Raw genomic sequence first — 19,339 nt, forward strand, 5'->3', positions numbered from 1 at the left:
CTTTTCATTAGAGTCTAACATCTTTCATACAGCAGCACTATTTTCCTCCTGTATCATAATTAAGCAAAACATTTGCCCTGTGTTTTTAAAATTGTAATTATAACATTTTAACATCATTGGCATCATCATCATCATCATCATCATCATATTAGTCACAAATATTAGTAATCAAGAATAATAATATGACTGCTTATAATTTATGTTATGAGTTCATTTTAAGCCCCTAAAAATAATATTCATGTTGTTCAAGTACATTGTAATGCATATTTGCCATAGAAAATGGCTAATTCACTCCCTCTGTGTGTTGTCAGCTAGCAAAAATACAGGGAATGACAATTTCAAATGCTGAAATAATAATGGACTTCAGCCATATTTATTTCCCTCTGCAGGTGCTGCTTTATATTTCTTTGTACTTTGCAAGACAGTTGTGCAGTGATTTCAAACTTAGAGAAAAATTACAAGTAGAAACTATCTTCCTTCCCCTTCCAAACCTTTGCTGTCTATATTTTATTCATTTTATTAAGTGGGAAAATAGCCTCAATCAGCTTTCCCTTTTTATTAAACTTCAGAGAGAGCTCCATATGTTTTCTCTCTGTTGCACTTTCTTGACCCTGAGTGTCAAAAGTGGTACAGCCCCTGTTAGCGGTGGCAGGTGGGAGTGCCCTGTGACACAGTTAGAAGAACACAGCTTTTGTGCCAGCCGGGCTGAGGCTAAGACTTTAGATCTGGGAAATCTGACAACAGTCTTGGGCAGTTGGTGAGCTTGGGTTTACGCTGCAGTTAGGATACCATCCAGCTACTCATTAAAACAAAACCATTAGCCCCCCTGAGCTTGAGATTTCTTGTCCGCCGAGCGCTTGTTATAATGACTATTTGATCCAGTTTTGCAAGGACTAAGTAAGATAATCTATGTGTAACCCAACTGATAGGACACTTTGCAGCTAGCTTCCCTCGCGTTGGGCCTGATTGTTGATTGTTGGAAACCATTTCGTCGCTCCGTACCCAAGCCACAAACATCATGGCAAAGTCACTGATCCGCAGTGCAAAATTTACTAAAGGTTTTTCAAGGAGCTGGGTTGGGTCATTATTTCGGATAGCAAAAAGCAGATTTCCTAAATGTTTTCTGGAAGTGTCTACTTCCCCTCCAAATATTCATTTCCTCTCCCTTAGCTCTGATTGTATCTTTCAGTAAGTCTGATTCAGATTCTCCCTCCCAAGTCCCTCCCCTCCATCCTTTTGATGATCAAAACAACAGCCAGGACAGGAGGCTGTCAACCGTTAAAGAACCAACAACCGTTGTTCCCTAAAGGTAGGCTGATGGTAGGGGTGAGGAGGGGGCACCCTTCTTTGGAAAACGGTTCCTTCCGTGCCCTGGCCTCTAAGAATTAGCAGGCACAGTGCGAAAGGTAGTTAATAACCTCATGTTAACTGTACTACAGTCACCTTTCATCTGCTCTGCCTGTGTCTACCAAGCCCTTCATTACTGTCCCACTGTGATCACATCTTGTGTCCGCCATTCGGCCCTTAAACCCGTAAAGCAAACACCGATCTCACCAGCCAATTTACCTTCCTTTAAACTGACATCAGTCTCGGTCTTATATCTGATATATATAAGATATATCTTATATCTCGGTAATATACTGGTGAAATCCCAGAGTGTAATTTCTAAGAAGCTCCTTGTTTTTTTGTTTTTGTTTTTTCCCCTTCACCTTTGAACTTGCTGTTGGAGCAAACTCAGATTCCTTTTTGGGGTTACATAATGCACGTTTGTGGAAAATTTTTTTAGGCCGCTAGTAGACTTTCTGAGATCTTTCTAAATCATCCTCAGTAATTATTCCCCTGTTGCTTGTATCATTAGAAGAATGATCCTTGAAATATGAAATGCTGGACCAGCACCTAAAAATGCATTTGTTGGGTTGTGTGCCTTTAATTGGCTCTCTGATACTATGTTCAATGGCTTCCAGATCTACGGTAATAACTGTACACATAGAAATGGAATGTTACTAGACCGAAGATGCCTACTTTAGAGACATTCTTGCTTCCTGTGAGAATAAAAGGCAAAAGCTGAGCATCGAGAAGGAGAATTGCATTTAGTCCGCTCGTAGCTTTCAGTTTTGCATTTTCCTACCCCCATCTGCTGTGCTTCCCTCCCCTTGTCCATGTGGAGAATTCATCTTAGAATCCGACCTGGTGTCTCTTTCAGGCAGATATTCATTCTGAGCTCCTGTCCTGGCTGAGAATGGCCCTATAAGCTAGTCTCTACGGATGGGGAATTGCACTCCCCCAGACAGGGCAACCTGCATTTTAAATGGCAACTTACACCTTATAGGCAGAAGGACAAAGTGGGAAGAGTTCGCAGGAAAAGAAACAACTTCTGGCTCTGAGGGCATGGAAGGTCCATTGCTCATAGACGGCACTCATTAACCGGTGCTCCTTTAGCACCTGCTCTGTGTTAGGCACAGGAAATGACAGATAACAGAGGCTGTCACTGTCCTCCAGGAGTGGGACATAAACAGACACATGCGGTCAGGGCGAATGCAAAGGGCTATGGCCGAATTCAAAACAGAAATAGCTTAATAATAACCTTTCTTGAATATGCTTGGACATTGGAGCCTCAGAAAAAAAATTAACCTTTCCCCCTTCTCTGTTCCTTTAATGTGGATAATATCTCTCTGTTTACACTCTCTGTATCCCTTAGGGAGAGTGTGTACTTTTTTGTGTGTGAAAAGAAATTAAAGAAGTAGGCATTTTAGAGGCATTGGAAGTGTTCTGGTAAGATGAGGGAAGGTTATCTCCCCTTGAAGGCACTTACGTAACACCCAGGTCCGATGGGCCCTGGACTGAGAGCACGCCGTGTGACCTTGGGCAAGTTCTTCATCCATTTTGGTCTCTATTTGCTCATTTATAAAAGGAGTGCATAGAACTTGATGTCATCCAAGCCTGTTGGAGCTCTCACATTCTAAAATTGTAGAATCAGTCCTATGCCATCAAAAATGGTTTTAGCCACATTGATCGCCTGAGTTTGCAAAACAAATTTGCATCGTGTCCCCTGTTCCTCTGTTTTATAGAGGAGCAGGTTGAACTTTGGAACATGTCTTAGTCCGTTCAGTCTGCTAGAGCAAAATATCACAGACTGGGCAGCCTATAAACGACAGAAGTTTATTGCTCATGCTTCTGGAGCCTGGAAGGCCAAGATCAAGCCACTGGCGTATCGAGTATCTGGTGAGAACCAACTTCTTGGTTCACAGACACCTCCTCATGGTGTCCTCACACGGAGAAGGGAAAAGGCAGTTTTCTGGGGTCCCTTTAAAGGGGAAACTGACCCCATTGTCGAGGGCTCTGCCCTCACGACTGAAACCCATTCCAGAGGGCCCACCACCTAATACTATCATCTTGGGGATTAGGTTTCCAGTAAAGGAATCTGGGGTCGGGACGGGGGCAGGGCACAAACCTTCAGTCTATAGGCGAGCAGTTAAGTGCCTTGTACACGCTAAGGTCCCATGAACTGGAGGGGCTGACAATGACAGCCACCACTGCTGGCTCTAAATTCTACACGGTTTCTTTTTATTCAAATAAGGAGACAACAGATTCAGATCCTTCACTTCCTATCCCCAGCAGAACTCCGTGATACACGGCATCAATACAAGAGCTCTGCAATAAGGCAATTATTTTATTTACTCCCTTTTGACATTATAGTAACAGAAATGTCCATTTGTTAAAGGTCCTGTGTCAGTACTTGGCGGAACATAGAAAAAAATAATAGTAACAATAGGCGAATCCGTTTAGGTCCTTCCTGCATTGTTGCCTTTAACCTCCACGACAACCCTAAGAACTTCAGCATTGTTGCGGACAAAACAGGATATAATTTTTTCCTGTTGCCTGCAAATTGCAGTCAGAACTCAAATTACAGTTGAGAAAAATAGGTCAGGAAAAACTTTTAAATCCTAAAGACAACTGTTGGATCTCTTCCCACGGAACTTCAGTGACCAAGATTGTGGTTTGTATTTCACCCACAACTTGCCAACAGCCCTTGCTAAGTAGAAACGTGAAGCTCCATAACGTCTCAGAATAGGAGCATTTGTATCCTGGTTGGGGATTCTCTAAGAAAACCAGTCTTAGAAACTGTGGGTTCCCACAGGAAGTGAGGCTAGGACCTTGTCACATGCGGATGAACTGGCCCAGGGTGACTGGAGAGTTCCCGGACCCCTGTGCCCAGGAGTTTGGAGCATATGTAAGCAAAAGGAATGCTGTCTGCTTTCTACCTGAAGAACCTCATAGGCTAGAGTCTGGCTGGAGCAGCTTGTGATGGAAGCAGAGATGTCGGAGGGAAGAGGGTCACCCCTGCACTCCCCCTTCTTGGCGTAGCGAGAACGTATGCTTCCCCGGGCCAGGTGGTCCCTGCCCAGCCAGGTGGCAGGTGAGGGAGGCCAAATCTAGTGGAGTTGCAAGAATTGTTTCAAGGAACGATCAAAGAGGATAAGTTGGAGAAGAGTCCAAACTGCTCAGGAAACTGTGACCTCTGCGTGAGAACCATTCTTTAAATTAAATGCCTCCCTTTCACAGCGATTCATCAACAGTCAAGAGAGGGCTCCAGATTTCAACAGCTAAACATATAAACTTCTCCTTTTCCTTTAACCTGTCCCTCAGCCAGACAGTTGCAGACGATGAGAGGGGTGAAGGAACTAGGAAGAAAGAAAGACCTGTCTCCCTTCTCCCTCTGCAGGGTTTTCATAGAGACATGTGTTAGGGACGGAGATGGGGGAGAGATGATGTTTTGGTGATGTGCACAACTATTGGATTTTCAACAGCTGAAATATCAAGAAGTCGAGTCTTAATGAGAGTAGCAGGAAATTTCTTAGAAATTCAAAGGCTGTAGGAGCCTCCCAAGCTCTCGTTTACTCACAGGGAATGGAAATTCTCCATCAGTCAAAGGCTAGAGTTGGAAATAAAGTAAAGTAAGATTGATTATTCCTGTTTTTTTTTTTTTGAGCCTCATAGATACAAACCTAGCAAATCAGTTAGGTATTTGTATTCCTCTATTAGAAAGAAGAAAATGGAAGCTTAACAAAAGTTGCAAAATGTACCCAGCACCAGTCAGTTTGCAAATTACAGCAGAAAAATTAAAGACCCGTGCGGTCAGACCCTAACTCCTATGCAGTGCTCACTATGTAACCTAAAATGACGAATGACACTTCCAGATATCTTCACAGTAAGGAAGAACAATACTCCGAGTCCATTGTTCCTTTACTGGGTAACGCAATGCTTGTTTATTCTTAATCCAGGTGACTTGGTATGCTTTCATTTGTCTTACTGCACTTTCCCTGGAGATCCAATTCTGCGTTCAGAACTACTTACTAAGCATCCTTTAAATGTATGCTAGACATTGTGCTTGATGTCCCAACTTGGGCTCATTGGTTCCACACCCCCGGTGACCACCACACGCTGAACGTTCCCCGAGCCAAGTTCTCTCTGTGATTGCTCAACGGCACTACGGTTCACCCAGAAACTCAAGTCCACGTTGTATGAAACACGTTTGGTTTTCTCTTTCCTACTCACTAAGTCCTCATCTCTCACTGAAATGAAGTCGTGGAAGGTGAGGGAGTGGGAACAAGTCTACGCATACCTTTGGACAACATAATAACCATTTTAGTTTAAGTCCTAAGAAAATGAGTAAGTGTTGAAAGTTTCGCAGTATGGGAGTGGCGTAATTTTATCTGTAATTTAAAAAAGATTAATCTGGCTCTCAGGTCTACTTGGTCAACTTTTGTTGGTTTATAGGGACATACACGTCATGTAAGTTTAAGGTATACGTTGCATTGCGTGATACACTTCTACTTTGATCACTGATGACCCCCATGGTCTTACCTGATGCCTCCATCACCTCACGTGGTTATCGTTTCTTTCCTGTGGTGAGAACATTGAGGAATCATTTCTAAATACTGCCTCCTGGGTAATTGCTTTGTCTTTTGAGCTTCCCTCTTCCTGTCTCAAGGCAGAGAGGAATCCTTACACTACGTTCCAGTCCGTGTGTGTGTGTGTGTGTGTGTGCGCGCGCGTGCAGGCGCACAAGCACCTATATCTTTCTCTTGCTCTCTCACGTTGCATTGTAATTACCTATTTACATAATTTTTCTCCCACTAAACTGTGAGATTCATAAGGAAGTAAGTGAGTCACATTTGTGTTCCAAACATTAGCTATAGTGTCAACATATGGAAGAATGTACTTCAAGTATTATCTCCTCCTCACCCGTTTACTTCCCAATGCACTGCTGTTTTCACTTGCCTGCCCCATTTCCTCTTCAAACTCAGCAATGTCCTTATGTCCTTCTCAGAAAACTGTGTTTTTGCTTCTGCGTTTCATATTTGGGGTCGTGACGCTGCCAACCGTGGTCCAGCGAGCAGCGAACTGTGATGACCCACCATTCTTCCCTCTCCTTTACCCCCACATTCTGCAAAAATGCCTTCTGACGACTTACTGAATCTGTATCTTACCCCATCTCAACACCAATTGCAGGCGCTCCTATTTTTTTTTACCTGGCTTATTAGAACAGATCTTGAGCTTGTGTTCCTACTTCAGGATCACCCGTCCCATAATACCCAAACATCTGCTAGAATGGGCTTCCTAAAATTCACACCTGATCCTGAAGCTGGCCTGGTTAAAGTCCTTTATTGGCAGCTCGCTGCCTGCAGAACAAAATAGAAACTCTTTAGCAGAACATATAGCATGTTTTGTGATCTCCAACTGCCCCAGGGCTGGACTTTGGGCATCTTGACCCACACTCAGAACACCCAATGGACCACCAGTTGTGCCACTGACAACACTGTTGCTCTATCTAGAAAGTTCCATTTAGCAAATTCCAACTCCTAGCTTAAAGTCCATGTGAAGACCACCCTCCTGTGAGGTACTTTATAAAAAGTTTATAAAGTTAATGCTTATCCCTACTCTGGCATTTGTGATCTTTCTATTATAATGGTAGAGTAGTGACCTCCCCACACTGCCCGCCCAGCTTATTGTGAGTTCTTCAGCTTGAAAATTACGCCTTCATTCTTTTTCCTTAGTTTTTACCAGCAGTACCTGAGCATTGCCATATATTGATCATATTTTCACTCAAACGACATACCAGTAAAAACTCAAGATAATATTTCATTTCTCTAGTCAATGAGAAAGTTGGAGATGATTTCAGGGCCACAAATAAGCACATAAATACACTAATGAGTTAGAAAACACAGATTTTTCTCTGTCTTCAACTTCGTGATGATCTGAACAACGTCAGTGAAATTGACAACTAAGTTTTCTTCAGTACTTCTGTATCACTCATAAAGAAATTATGTTCAGAAGATTACTTAAAATTATCATATTTTAACTTAAAATATGATTAACTTAAAAATATCATATAACTTAAAATAGAATTTGGGGCTCGGGTCCACATATTTTTTCCATGTTTTATTGCCTAGCATAGCCTGTGTTTACGTGAACATTGATAATAATAAATACTAAAGATCTGGCACAAAGTCACCCATACTTAGATCCTTTTAACTGGTGTTCTAAAGATTTTGCTAAAGATTTTGCTACAACAGGATATAAGCTGTGGTTCAGAAGGAAGTGTCTCACCTCAGAGAGTCTGGTTAAAATTCGGCTCCACAAGTTGGTACCCAGGTGACCTTTGGAGACCTTCAGATCCCTCACCTATAAAGTGGGAACCATATTAAGCTCATCAGGGACAGTGACAATTTAACAAGTAAGGGGCGTGCAAAGTTTTCAGAACATCGTATGGAATATAAGCATTTATTACAATGGTTATTCTTCTCCAGATTTGGTGTAAACACCTGAATCTTCAATGAATATTTGGGCAAGAAGCATGATTAGATCTGTCTCCAGAGCAGGAAGAAATTTTTCTAGTGGGATCTTTTAGTCGTAAGCTAAGTGCAACCTACAAATTATTGTGCATTCAATCAGTGATTATCCTGTCTTATTTTTCCCTGTTTTGATTTTATATATCAAAATTAACTTGGTGGTTGTCATGGCCACCGAAGAAACAGAACTGAAGGGGAAGGGAAGTGTGATAATACAGTAACTTTTTGTTTACTCTGAGAAGATTTTTACCACCTTTGCCGTATTTTTCTCAGATTCCTCACCATTAATCATCACAAGGGCAGCTTTCCCTGCATTTTACCCTGTTGAGAGAAAACGTTCTACTTCTCTCATAAAGTATTTCCTCCTAAATCTTCCTACCTTGGTGACCTATCTTTGCTTTAAATTCTTGTAGCATTCCCCTGATGGACTCTACCCCCACATTTGGTAATAGTGTTTATTGCATGTAGATGTGTTAAATATTCCTAGGTAGGTTTAACATCCTTTGTTCTGAGGCTGTATCTTACTCAGTGCCCACCATGGGTCTTTCGGAATCAATATATACACAATGATTATGGGTTTATGACCAAAGAAAATAAAGTGGAATAAATACTTAATTTTTTAAATTAATAATAATTATGTACATTAGACAATGTTCAAACTATCCAAGAGTATTTCTATTATTTTATTTTATTTTATTTTATTTTATTTTATTTATTTTATTTTATGTATTTTATTTTATTTTACTTTATTTACTTTTACTTTAGTTTCAAGATACCAGCCTTATAAATCATACATTAGAAAATCGAATAGCATAGTATCACTTGCTAACAAAAATATAGCAGTATTAAAAACAGCTTTTATTACCCTACTACATCAGTAAAAATATACGTATAAACACCAGAACTGTAAAGCTTTAAATGGAAGACTGAATTATAATAAACCATAGATGAGCCTATGCATTACTAACAGCCTGTGGAAGTGAGCGCAGCAGGCAGAATATATTAGGTTAGTCTAGTCACACATCAATCCCTTGGATGACACTAGGAAGCCGGAAGGTGTTGCGTAACAGGACTTCTAAACATTAACTGCCAGATGTTACCCACGAGCTCCAGAGACAGAGTTCTAAGATCTGCGTAGTGCAGTGTATGGGTTCATAAAAGCCTAAGGAAGACTAGGCGGCTATTTCTTAATTCTTTTGCAGTGTGATTTAGAAGGGGCCGTTCCTGAAGAATAAATATAAGTAAATAAAATCTGAAGGGTTTATATTCCCCTGAATGAAACTTGATCTTTATGAGGGTGATGCAAATCTCTCTAATTGCAGGCCTCAGATTTATTAACTATGGAAACAGTAGTGTTTCTCCTAAAAATATTTTGCGTCATCCTGGAATTTCTGTGATGTCGTGAAATATTTTTAAGTGAGTTTTCGGGACCGCATTTTTATTTGATTTTCTAAAAATTACAGAACACTCTACGTTGCATCAAACTTAAGAATAAGCACATTGGAGAGCTAGCAGACATTTTAAAGCTATCACCTGGTTCATCTGTCAGTTATTTCTTGGTTCATGTGCCTGGCACCGGAGGTAACAAATAAATAAAACCGAGAACCTGCTCATACCCTCCCTGGCGAGAGGGGGTACAATGTGATATGTCATAATAAAGGTAACATGTAGTCTTTAGGAAGTAAGACACCCTGAACTCTGATGACGCCAAGCGGTAGAGAAACATGGAGGACGTAACACCGTATCTGATCTCGAGCCATTTAGAAGAATCACTGTGAGGAAGGTATGAACCAGGCTTTCAGGCTCTAGGACTGCAATGCCCAAAGACAGAGACGTTATCTTTGCTTTTCTACCAAAGACATTGCAGATGATTTGGCTTGGTTGAAATAAAGGCTGTGCACAAAAACATAACGAGTGATGTGTTTGGAAAAGTTATCCAAGATGAAAGTCCGTATTTGCTACGCTAACGTATTTGAATTTAGTCACGAAACAGTGGAAACCACCAAAATGTTTTATGTATGGATGTGAGCGTAGTTGAAACAGAAACACCGCCAGATCACAAGATAGTTCATTGGAAGAGGCTGCAGTTGTTTATGAATTGGGACGCTGTAAAAGGTGTCCAGGTGAATGAATATCGGTTCCAGTGGTAGCACAGGAAGTGAACAGGAAAGATGTAGCTTCTAGTGTTATGATGATCTTAAAATTTATAGCATGTGTTTTCTTTTTTTTTAAGTCTATTTATTTATTGACTTTGAGAGATACAGAGACAGCGTGACTGGGGGAGGGACAGAGAGAGAGAGAGAGAGAGAGAGAGAGAGAGAGAATCCCAAGCAGGCCCTGTGCTGCCAGCGCAGAGCCTGATGGGGGGCTCAAACCCACGAAGCTGTGAGATCATGACCTGAGCTGAAACCAGCAGCCAGATGCTTAACTGCCTGAGCCACCCAGGTGCCCCTATAATATACGTTTTCTGAATATATGTAATGAGAAGACAGTGAATTACTTCAGTTTGAGATGCCATTGAAATACGGAAGTGCAGTAATCCGGTGTCTTTTGTTATGTGACACACCAGCCCGCAAGTCTCTGAAGAAATAGATCATTTTTAATTCATTGTTGTTTGTTGCTCCTGTGTTTGAACAGAGTTTCACATTACAAAGCGATCCAGCCAGGGGCGTCCTGTCAGGTCTTGGCATGGAGTTGGTAGTAAAAACCATGGGTGTGGACAGCATTGCTCATCAGAGAAATGCCAAGAAAGATAAAGACAGAACATTTGAATGGATATACTAGCAAGGGATGAGGCAGGCCGCTGGTAGACGGGCCAAAAGTCAGCAGTCAACAGGGTGGCTAGTGGGTGTCAGGGCAAAGGGAGCTTCAGGGGGGACAGTAGGGGTCCTGGAAACCAAGGGAAAGAGACGTATTCAAGTCACGTCAGTTTGCGATGGAGAAAATGGAATACGATTATCAATGCGATTTTAAGGTTACAAGAAGTTATTGATATTCCTGCTAAATACAGTGTCCTCCCGGTGGTTGAGGTAGAATTCAGACTGCTGAGAACTCAGCCATGGATAACACTGAGGGCTGGAACCTGGAAGTGCAGGAACCTCACTACCACCCCCGCCCCCGGAACCTTGTCTGTGAAAGCGATAGTGTGATGGCAAGAAGGGAGAGGGGGCAGGTGGTTGAGTTTGAGAGGTGGTGCAGAGTCAAGGGGACGCTTATTTTATTTTTTTTTTAAATTTTTTTTCAACGTTTTTATTTATTTTTGGGACAGAGAGAGACAGAGCATGAACGGGGGAGGGGCAGAGAGAGAGGGAGACACAGAATCGGAAACAGGCTCCAGGCTCTGAGCCGTCAGCCCAGAGCCCGACGCGGGGCTCGAACTCCCGGACCGCGAGATCGTGACCTGGCTGAAGTCGGACGCTTAACCGACTGCGCCACCCAGGCGCCCCGGGGACGCTTATTTTAAATTGCACTTTTTGTCCTTTCTTTATGCAGATCTTGTTTCCACAAGGGATTAGCTTCAAGATAGGTTTCCTTATGCCTGGCTTCTACCTGGTGAAACCCACCTGCCCCCCGGCCCCTGCCACCCCCAAAATAAAATGTGCTCCTGAAAAACTTCCTCAGTCTTCCTTATTATACCGACTCAGGGAGGGGTTGCAAGCCAACTCTCAGAGCCCAGGACCCTTGCTGTTTTCATCACATTTATTACTTCTTGCTTGGGATCCTTATTTAGTTGCCCCAGTCCCTTCCAGTGCCCGGTAGAGGTGACAGAACAGTAGTTTTCTGAAGACACACGTGGTGCTAGCGATGTCTCTGGTTCCCACCTCGCTGCAGCCACCCTTGCTGACGTGCGGACACCGTCCAGGCTGCTGAGAGTGTGGACGCCGACAGCTCGTTTTTGCCAATTCTAGCAACACCGCCTCCGCCCTTTCTCGCCTCCGCCAACACAGCGCTCTCCCAAGTCCCTGGATGCCTTATACTCCGCATATGATGGCATGATGAAACACTAGGTTTTTTGGTACTTCCTTTGATTTCAGCTGTGTGTGTAGATCTGGAGACTGCATTGAGGCAATCTCAGAGACCTACACTATGACCTTCCGAGTCACCCATCTTCTTGATATGTGCACCCTGAAGTCTCTCTTTTCTTGCAGTGAGATTTATTTACTCCCCCTGTGGGTACGCTTCAAATAGATTCAGAAATGTCTTGCCCTACCTGGGCCAATCGTAGGGTAATGTCTTTTAGGCTCAAGCTGGAGCGCGGCAACGTTTATCCCTGCATATGGACATATTGCCTTTAGAGCTGCAAGGATGTGATAGAACAGGACAGCGAGCGGCGCTCTTTTGTTCCCAACTAAAGCGCCCTGGTGTGGGCAGGGTTTGAGAGAAACTGGCCAAACTGTTTGTTCCAATTCTGTTTTTATCATTGCATTTGTTTCTTAGTCAACTTTCTGGCAGAGGAGCAAATAATTTGCTTGTATTTCGAAAAGTAAACATCTGCTAGAGTAAAATAAACGTAGGTCCATGTTAACCCCTACAGTAGAAGCTGGATGTTCAAATCCACATCTCGACTTCACCGACTTGAATACGGCAGGTGTGTTGGGAATGTGCTAGAACTGAAAATCTAGCAGTGATGATAATAACAAATGACCTCGTAGTAGGACTTCGTAACTTGTTCGAGTGTCTTAGTTATCTTGGACGCTATATTCTTCCACCAAAAAAGAGAGCAAGAGAGAGCATGAGCAGGTCACATTTCATTAAAGAAAATCACTGTTGGGGTTTTTGTTGGTCTGTAGATTGACTCCAGGAGAGCTAGCATCGTTCGTGTGTTTAGTGTTGTGTTTAATGAACATGGTGTGTGCTGTGTCTCTCCTCTTATTTCGGTCATCATACCTGGTGCCTTTCACTACCATTCAGTAAGTCTTTTAAAATCTCTTGACCTCCCTCTTTTCTTTTTTGCACGAATGGCAGTATTCTACTTCTAAGTGAAATTAATTTTTTGCCATTAACTTTTCATTTGAATTGTATTCTGATCAGAAAAGGTGGAGTGTTCCTTGTTACCATTTTGTTTACTGATCATTCCTGCATTTGAGACTGTTCTTGGATCTTTTTCTTTTTTTTTCTTTTTTTTTTTTTTTTTGCTTTTGGAACTACCTCAAGAGTTCCTTTAAGACCAACCTCCCCAGCTCTTGGTAGATATTAGTTGACTGTCTGTTGACTTGTGTTTTTGCCATTGGAATGTCTGCTATCATTCTGTCACTTCCCTTAATTGACGTGGCCTTTCTTTCTGCCTCTTCAAGGTTTCCTCTTCATCTTCTGCTTTGTGATTTCATTGCCATGCCTGTAGGCATGGATTTCTTTGTGTTTCTTTTTTTTTCCCATGGAAGATCTTCTACCTCTGAGATCAATGGCTGCATATATTCACCAGCTCTCAGGAATTTGTAGCTATTCTTTCTTTAAATATTGCCAAATGTCAATTCTGTTCTTTAACAACATTGTGTATGGAAATTCCATTTTTGATCTCTTTGTTGTTGTATTTTTTTTATAATTTATTATTGTCTGCTTAGTTTTGAGGATTCCACTCCTGAAAATGTTGCACATATATCCATAAAAAGTATATTCTGTATTTGATGACTCCAGACTCTAGTGATCCCCCTTTTATTGTAAGCTCTTGTTCTTTAGATCTGTTCCCATTAATGTGTGCTAATTTGGGGGAAAGTTTCCTCCAAGGATGACCCAGTATTCTTCTGCTTTGTTTCTCCCCGTAGCAGAAGAGAACATTGGGCCAGTCCCATTTCAGGATACCCCCAGAAGTGTCGGTACAGAAAAGGTGCCCAGGCCTGGCTTCCTTGTGTTCTTTTCCAAAGTTCAAAATCCCCACAGAAGTGTTGCTGGAAGAGCCACATATTAGAGATCACCTGTTTCAGGATGCCCTGACATTCACACCATTTTCCTACCCTCCTGTTCCCCGGATTCCCTCCTCCTCTGGATCTGTCTGCCTGTTGTGGATTCCAGGTGTTTTTTACTCCCAGCTACTGATGGCTAGTCCAGCCCAGGATCCAAGCATAAGAGGGGCTCAGCTGTTGGTTTTAGGATTGTGTGGGGCTGAGAGTCCTACTGTGCCTACTGAGACCGGTGAGGCCTCCGTAAGTGTGACTGGCAGGACTTCTGTTAGGGAAGTGTGTCTGCATGAGTGTGTGCACATGTGTGTGTGGACATGTCCATGGTGCATGTGTGTGCATACGTGTGTGTGTGGTGCTTCTCAGAACTCCCAGTCACTAGTATTACAAGACACAGAAGCCCTCAGAGTTATTTTCAAACATGGTAAAACCTTGGATAGCGAGTGACTTGTTCTGTATGTTCCTCAAGATGAGCAAAGGTTTCTGATATATTTTAACTTGATATTGACGAGCGATGTCTTGCACTACGAGTAGTACGCGATGCCGAACATCACATGATCACAACTGACCCAGTGGTTCTTGAAATTCGCTTTGTTATACAAGTGCTTTGAATTACCAGCATGTTTCTGGAACGAATTATGCTTGCAAACCAAGATTTTGCTGTAATTATTTTATTATGAATATATTAAAGATCAAGAGAATATAAAAGGACTAAATATAAAATTCTACCAACCTACTACTGAGCCTTTACAAATATGGGAAAGTTTCCATGAAATAGATAACTCACAAATTTGAGAACAAAATAGTAACTACTCACGTTACAGAGATAACAGTGTATCGTTTCCAAACCATCAAAGAATAAAACGGGAAACAAATCTTATAAATCAAAAGAAAACAGGAAAATAAGAAAAAGGAAATGAGACAAAAAACTAGGGTTAGGTGAACACAAAATATGGTTGTAAAAATAAACCCAGATGCTTCACTAGTCAATAAAAATGTAAATAGAATAAACTCTCCAATTAAGAAAACAAAACGGGGAGAAGTGGATTCCACTAAGGAAAAATGTCAGGACCATAATACTTACAAAAACACACCTTACCTTAAAATATACCTGCCTACGTGCAGGAGGGCTGAAAATCAAGGAATATAAAAAGATAGACATTAACTAAAAGAAAACCATCTACTTCTGATCTCTTTCCATGGATGTTACCATCGGCTTATGAGTCCATGGCTGGAGATTTCTTACTGGTTAGAACTTCCACAAGAACATTTGACAGCTTTTCTTGTTCTATTATTCTAAAATTAAGATGTAATTTTGTTTTTAATCCCAAATCTCTTTTATGGTCACTTAAGTTGCTTTCTAGTCCAAGAAATGAAATAGATACTTCAGAGCTATTCTCATCTTATGATGTCCTCCGTAGTTAATGAGTATTTCTCAGAACATTTGCTATTGTTCAAAATGGATGTATAATTCATCTATACCAAGTATACAGAGCCAGGTAATTATAAATTCAATTTGAGATCATAATTTTAACATTGAGGCTCACAAAACCCTCGTGAGAAAAGCAACACAGTAATAGTAGAACGCCATGGAAATATAATTAAAAATAGAGTTACCTTCAGCTACGTCCCTGCCCATGATTTGAGTTCATTAGTTCTTTAACAATTATTGCATGGGTACCCGCTAAATGTTCAGAATTCTGAGAACTATATTTACGGAGATGAAAACAAACTGGAAAACTCTACCCACTTTCAAAGTTCATATCTAATCCATTAGAAGTTCAGGATGAATAAACATTATTACTGTAGAACAAAATGCTGTAATACAGACATAAAATTGTATAATAAAGTCAAGCCCTTGTTCCCAAAAGAGTTTTTTTCCACATAGCAGCCAGAGTGATCTTTGAAAAATATAGTCAGACAAAGTTACTCCTCCATACATCCGTCTACTGGTTCTTTTTTTTCGATAAGAGTTCTTCCATTGCTAAGCTCCTCTTTGGTGAAGGGCAAGAGAGTAAATATTTTGGGGTCACACCATTTCTGTGGCATTTATTCAGCTCTGCCCTTGTGGCAGTCGAGCAGCCCCAGATAGGGCAGGAATGAGTGGGCATAGAATGTTCCAGTAAAACTTATTGATGGACTAGAAGCTCTTTGGAATATCCTTTTTTTTTTTTTTTTTTTTTTGGGAGGGAGGTTGGAAAATTGTTGCTACTGCTGATTTTGCTTCCAGAAACCTGACAGTATAAGCAAATTTGATAATTTATAAAACAGCTGACGGAACCATGGAAGTCTTCACAAGTCTTTGACTTTTTTTCCTCTGGCAGTCCGTGTTGTTTTGATAACAGTAGCACAATTATTCTCTACGTTGCAGTTACAAGATGCATAAAAGTCAGGGGTAGAAAAATGTCACTCTATTTCATAACTAAAATTATGTTCTGGACTCTGAGGTCACAGTTGTGCTTGACGGTTGTCAACCTTCCGGCGAGGTTTCTTTCTTTCTTTCTTTTTTTTAAGTCCTATTCAAGATTCAGCCCAATTCTTTTTGATGTACTTTCTGCAGATGGCTTCTGCTCTCTGCTCCATTTCCCCACGTCCTGCAAAGGGGACATAAGGGCGGCAGCGGTCCTGCTGTCATTTTCTGTGCTGTGGCATGCAGCTGTCACCATTGCAATCTGAACAGTGTTCTCGGTTGTCCCCTGGTTGGCTCGCCTCCATAGCACCCTGGACAGCCTGCAGCCTCCTGGCATCGTGAGCCTAGGGGAGTCAGGCCCCCTCTTCCAGTCCACTGACTCACTCGTGCGCCACAGTCCCCCTGGTGCCCACCCCACCCAGACCCCCGGCCTCTGAGACTGGAGTCCTAGCCGAGCTCTCAGAGAACTCCTGCCATCCTCTCTGTGTCTGTGGGTCACATACAAATTCCCCGGCAGCTGTGAGAATCCAGCGTTGGGTAAAGACCCTTGCCCCTCTCCCCTCAGGAGCTCACTCCTTCTTGATCGGATCCCTGCAAGTGAATATCAGCTCCTCCACTCCTCCCCTCTCTTCCTCTACCTCCACGGGGACAATTTAGAAGACTCACAGGATGCCAGCAGGGCAAAGTCCAGGAGGTAACTGAGGTGGGCAGTGAGTTAACTGCCCTGTGACTGCCTCACACGTCTCCCATTATAATTCCTTCATACTAAATCTTAGTATGTTCCACTTTAACTGTGGAGCAGATAAGACCATGGGCTCTGCCTACAGACTCAGGTTCCTGATTTGCCACCTGTTTGCAGCATGATCTTCACCAATCCTCTCAGTAACCTGAGGTCTCACTTTCTTCAACTTTAAAAATATGGATGGTAACTGCCCTCCGAGAGAGGTATCCCTCTGAGGATTAACGAGATCATCAATGTTAAAGTTCCTACCCAGGACCTGGCATATAGTAAGACCTTGCTAAATATTATATGATTCTTCTGAGATATTCCTACACGTTTAATGATTTATCTAAAAGGAGGACATAAAGGGCAAAGTAAGCTCATCTCCAGGAGACAACCAGTAAGGAGCTGGGGAAATGACCGGATGTAGTGCGCATCAGCCAGGGGAAGCTGTTTCAGGATCAGGAAGCACAGGGGGACCTAAGGCTGTTTCCTAGGCAGGAGGTGGGCAGGAGAGGGATGTAGGGCAGATCGTGAAGGGCTCTGTGCCATCACTACACACACACACATATACAGGGTATATAATACTGATACATGTATGGATTTATAAGGAGTTGGGTTACATGATCATGGAGTCTGAGAAATCCAAAGATCTACAGCCCACAAGCTAGATGCCTAAGAGAGCTGATGGTTTAGCTCCAGTCTGTATCCACCGATCTGGGAACCAGGACAGCCACCGGCACAGTTACAGTCCAGAGCAGGCAGGCTCGTGACTCAAGAAGAGCCAGTTTTTCAGTTCGAGTCCAAAGGCAGAAAACTGTTGCCTAAGCCCAGCAGTGTGGCAGGAGCTCTCCCCTCTGGTTTCCCTTTTTTTTCTATTCTGGAATTCACTTAATCAGTGGGTAAGGCTCGCCCACATTAGCGAGGGCAGTCTTTTTACTCTGCTTACAGATTCAGAGATTAATTTCATCCAGAAATAACCTCAAAGAGATACTCAGAATAATGTGTGGCCAAACGTCTGGGCACCCTGTGGCCCAGTCAAGTTAACACCATCCTACATGTTTTCAAAGCTGTGGCAAGGAGGTCAGATGTCTGGTGAACAAAGGGCACTACCAGGAGGAGAACGAATGGGCCGGGGTGGAAAGAGGCACCGAGTTCTATTGCCTAGAGAGGTAAAGGTGGCAAAGGGGAAAGCAGGTCTGTGTATTCTGTAATTGATTTTGCTTTCCAGTCTGCCTGGTGGTTTGCCTCATGTTAATCTCCTTATTTAATTGCCCCACATTGAGACTCATTGTAATGCTGAAGGTGAAACATGAGAAATAGGAGCTTATGAAGTTTAATTCTCATACATACATTGTTATTCTTTTTTGAAATATAAAAGATCATTTATCCTTCTCTTATTGTCTGCATACAAATTAAATGATCATTAATGGACTATCCATACATCAGAAAGCCTCTTTAAAATTTTTTAGAGTATCTTATGAATTTGAATTTTTCCACTTATGTGGCTTTAATGTAAAATGTAGTCTTTCCTTCTAGTACAAGAGCAAAAACAGAAATCTTTTAGTCTTTCTGGCCCCAGAGTATCGCCATCTACATGTTTGAGCTTCAGTTGCATGTGTCTCTCACCAGTAAAATAAATTTTGAAATACAGACTGAGAATATTTAAATAGAATGAGCTAAGAAAAATTAGGTCCTGATATAGTATTTAAATTTCATGTCCTAAATACAGTCTTTGTCACATCAAATAGAATTCAAAATTAATTTTATGTATTTAAAGAAAAAAGTATACATTTTCACTTTCCGCATATTTTATTTAGAAATCGATCTACACATAACATCGTTGCCTTTGCCTAAGATTATTTTATGTTTGCTGCATGTCTCATTGTGTGAAAATTTTCATGATCAGAATTTCAGTGTTTAAGGAAGGAATTTTAACATGCGTATGAAGGAATGAAAGTACAATTATATTACACCTTTTAATATGTTCAAACATTTTAAATGAGCCTCTTTTTTTAATTAATTAATTTCTTTTTTTAATACGAAGTTTATTGTCAAATTGGTTTCCATACAACACCCAGGGCTCCTCCCAGCAGGTGCCCTCCTCCATGCCCATCACCCACTTTCCCCTCTCCCCCACCCCCCATCCACCCTCACTTTATTCTCGTTTTTTTTTTTTTAATTTTTTTTTCAACGTTTATTTATTATTTTTGGGACAGAGAGAGACAGAGCATGAACGGGCGAGGGGCAGAGAGAGAGGGAGACACAGAATCGGAAACAGGCTCCAGGCTCTGAGCCATCAGCCCAGAGCCCGACGCGGGGCTCGAACTCACGGACCGTGAGATCGTGACCTGGTTGAAGTCGGACGCTTAACCGACTGCGCCACCCAGGCGCCCCTATTCTCGGTTTTTAAGAGTCTCTTATGGTTTGGCTCTCTCCCTCTCTAACTTTATCTCTTCTC

General features: G+C 41.9%; 1 protein-coding gene and 1 pseudogene across 14 annotated transcripts in view; both read left to right on the forward strand.

Annotated features, from left to right (window-relative positions):
* NETO1 (neuropilin and tolloid like 1) overlaps positions 1-19,339 on the forward strand; it is a 129,016-nt gene that overhangs the window by 30,653 nt on the left and 79,024 nt on the right. The window lies entirely within an intron of this gene.
* Positions 19,330-19,339, forward strand: part of LOC121033251 (uncharacterized) — a 130-nt pseudogene continuing 120 nt past the window's right edge.

Source organism: Herpailurus yagouaroundi, unplaced genomic scaffold (genome assembly GCF_014898765.1).
Source record: "Herpailurus yagouaroundi ecotype Mexico unplaced genomic scaffold, PumYag 142, whole genome shotgun sequence".
NCBI classification, from domain to species: domain Eukaryota; kingdom Metazoa; phylum Chordata; class Mammalia; order Carnivora; family Felidae; genus Herpailurus; species Herpailurus yagouaroundi.